The following is a 3,830-nucleotide window of genomic DNA, read 5'->3' on the forward strand; positions in this document are numbered from 1 at the left end:
CTCTCTCTCTGTCTCTCTCTCTGTCTGTCTCTCTCTCTCTGTCTGTCTCTCTCTCTCTCCCCTCTCTCTCTGCCTCTCTCTCTCCCCCATCTCTCTCTGTCTTTCTCTCTCCCCCATCTCTCTCTGTCTCTCTCTCTCTCCCCCATCTCTCTCTGTCTCTCTCTCCCCCCCCATCTCTCTCTGTCTCTCCCTCTCCCCCTATCTGTCTCTCTCTCTCTGTCTCTCTCTCTGTCTGTCTCTCTCTCTCTGTCTGTCTCTCTCTCTCTCCCCTCTCTCTCTGCCTCTCTCTCTCCCCCATCTCTCTCTGCCTCTCTCTCTCCCCTATCTCTCTCCCTATCTCTCTCTCTGTCTCTCCATCCCTCTCCCTATCTCCCTCTCCCTGTCTCTCTCTCTCTGTCTCTCTCCCTCTCTCTGTCTCTCTCTCTCCCCTATCTCTCTCTCTCTCCCCCCTATCTCTCTCTGTCTCCCCCTTTCTCTCTCTGTCTGTCTCTCTGTCTCTCCCTCTCTCTCTCCCTGTCTCCCTCTCCCCCTATCTCTCTCTCTCCCCCTTTCTCTCTCTGTCTCTCTCTCTCTGCCCCTATCTCTCTCTGTCTCTCTCTCTGCCCCTATCTCTCTCGTTCTCTCTCTCTGTCACTCTCTCTGTCTCTCTCTCTGTCTGTCTCTCTGTCTCTCCCTCCCTCTCTCTCTCTCTCTCTGTGTCTCTCTCTGTGTCTCTCTCTCTCTCTCCCTGTCTCTCTCCCTGTCTCTCTCTCTCTTTCCCTATCTCTCTCCCTATCTCTCTCTCTCTCTGTCTCTCTCTGTCTCTCTCCTTCTCCCTGTCTCTCTCCTTCTCCCTGTCTCTCTCCTTCTCCCTGTCTCTCTCCTTCTCCCTGTCTCTCTCTCTCCCTGTCTCTCTCTCTCCCCTATCTCTCTCTCTCTCTCCCCCTTTCTCTGTCTCTCTCTCTCCCCTATCTCTCTCTGTCTCTCTCTCTCTCCTATCTCTCTCTCTCCCCCTTTCTCTCTCTCTCTCCCCCTTTCTCTCCGTCTCTCTCTTCCTGTCTCTCTCTCTCCCCCCGTCTCTCTCTCTCTTCCCATTTCTCCCCCTATCTCTCTCTGTCTCTCTCTCTCCCCCTCTCTCTCTTCCTGTCTCTCTCTCTCTCCCTCTATCTTTCTGTCTCTCTCTCTCTGTCTCTGGTCAATGGGGGAGTGAAGCTGAAATCTGCAGCTCGGGAAGATTTCCCATGCTCTGGGCTGCGTCACTCTGAGTTAATCTCAGCTGAGTGAACATTTCCTCTCTCGGTGTATCTGAACCATGAGAAAAGGCTGGTTAGTCACCATGGAGACAGGGCTGCAGTCACTGGCACTGAAACAATATCGGGACTGTGTGAGATTAATGCTGGCTGCTCCAGCCAACAGGGGGGACAGACCCAGGGAGATTACAGTCAGTAAGCATTTCGTTACTGGACTAATAATTCAGTGAACAAGGATTTAAAACCCAGTAGTCATTCGTGAATTTGAATTCAATGTAAATAAATCCAAAATAAAAATCTGTTTGGTGAAAGTGACTGTGGAACTGTCAACTGGAAATCAAAACCCAATCAGTTCCCCAGTGTCCTTAGCGAGGGAAACCTTTAACCTGGGTTCACTCACAGCCCCACAGTTACTGCCCCCAGAATGGGGGGGATGGGGCTGCTATTAACCAGGATGAACAATAACTACAAACAGCTACAGAAATAAACTTGGCCTGGGCATTGTTTAAGTGGGAAATCAGAAGAGTGAGTGGAAGTGAATCAAAGGTGAGCACAGAATTTGTCAGGAGTGTGATTAGTGGGAAGATTAAAATTGTTCGAGTTCAATGAAGCAAAAAAAAAACCAGGAAAGAATCTGCTCCAACGCTCGTTCTGCTGCAATTGTGACCCACGCTAGGGGATGGGGAGTTGCACAGGAGGATAGGTGATGCTTTCAACCCACATGCGAGTCTCAGTAGTCAACTGGCTATCCAACTGCAGGGTGCATCACAGCACAGCACCATCAGGTCTTCTCTTTTTCACACAGACTTTCCCACTGGCTGATTACTCTCTCCCTGCTTTCCACACCGAGGAGAATAAAAGCAAAGGCTGTCCATTGAATCAGGGAGCCTCCACGTCCATACAATTCTCCCTTGTCCACAGGCCATCAGAGGGACCATGTACAAACCTGCCACATCTTGCACTGTCAGCCAAGGCTCGCAGTCTCGTCTCCGAGGCGGAAGGTTCTGGGTTCAAGCCCCACCCCAGAGACTGGAGAAGCAGAGTCACACGGACTCGAAACGTTAACTCTGTCCCTCTCTCCACAGAGGCTGTCAGACCTGCTGAGTTTTCCCAGCAGATTTTCAGTTTTTGTTCCAGAGACTGGAGGCTGTAATTCAGGCCAACCCCTACCCAGTGCCAGTACTGAGGTGGTGCTGCACTGTCAGAGAAGCTGCATTGAGGGGATGACTGCCTGGGGAGCACTGAGGGAGTGCAGAACTGTTGGGAGCGCTCTCACTGAGGGAATGCTACCCTGTCGGATGTGCTTTTTATCATGTGGCATTAAACAGAGGGTCCGACCTTCCCTAAGATAAAAGTAAAATACTGCGGATGCTGGAAATCGGAAACAAAAACAGAAATAGCTGGAAAAGCTCAGCTGGTCTGACAGCCTCTGTGGAGACAGAGACAGAGTTAACGTTTCCAGTCCGTGTGACTCTGCTTCAGAACATTTTTGTTTTTTTTCCTGTCAGGTACACGTTAAGATCCCAGAGCCACAATTGGGTGAAGACCAGTGGAATTCTCTCCAGTGTCCTGGGGCTATTATTGGTCTCTCAAAAACTGATGATCTCAATATTCTTTGCAGGAATCTGCAAGTTGTGGTTCCTCCATTGACAATGGTGATGACACTTCAAAAAAAGTGTTTTCTTGGCTGTAGAGAGCTTTGATAAGTCCTGGGTTGTGAAAGGTGCTATTTAAGGCCAAGTCTTTGGCAATGAAACTGTTAGGCAAACAGCAATTGACGGCAATGCTGAGAGAGCAGGTTTATTTGGACTCCAGCCCTCCACTGAACACTGACTGAGTAATTATTTCTAGATAACTAGAACCAGTTTAACCACCATTAACTGTGACCTTTAAGCACAAAGTAAGATACTGCATCTTTGAGGGAGGGGCGTTAATTCCAGTGCTTGTACATGAAATTAAGCCACAGGGAACAATCGAGGGGATTAAACTCTGCAACCTGCTGAATGAGCTGCACGCCAGACCTGGCTGGCAGGAGCAGCATTACTCAGGACAAGAGCTTTGTAGCTGCTTCCAGTAGTAGATTCAAGAACGGACATTTCTCGATCACCTCTAGCAGCTCCTGTAACAGGGGCAGAGTTGGGCCGAGTGGCCCTCACTCCCTGTAACAGGGACAGGGATGGGCCAAGTGGTCTTCACTCCCTGTAACAGGGGCAGGGATGGGCCGAATGGCCCTCACTCCCCGTAACAGGGGCAGAGATGGGCCGAGTGGTCCTCACTCCCTGTCCTAGCTGCAGGGATGGGCCGAGTGGCCTTCACTCCCTGTAATAGGGGCAGGGATGGGCCGAGTGGCCCTCACTCCCTGTAACAGGAACAGAGATGGGCCGAGTGGCCTTCACTCCCTGTAACAGGGGCAGGGATGGGCCGAGTGGCCCTCACTCCGTGTAACAGGGGCAGGGATGGGCCGAGTGGCCCTCACTCCGTGTAACAGGGGCAGGGATGGGCCGAGTGGCCCTCACTCCCTGTCCTAGCTGCAGGGATGGGCCGAGTGGCCCTCACTCCCTGTAACAGGAGCAGAGATGGGCCGAGTGGCCTTCACTCCCT

This window comes from Carcharodon carcharias, assembly GCF_017639515.1.
Source record: "Carcharodon carcharias isolate sCarCar2 chromosome 37 unlocalized genomic scaffold, sCarCar2.pri SUPER_37_unloc_4, whole genome shotgun sequence".
NCBI classification, from domain to species: Eukaryota; Metazoa; Chordata; class Chondrichthyes; order Lamniformes; family Lamnidae; genus Carcharodon; species Carcharodon carcharias.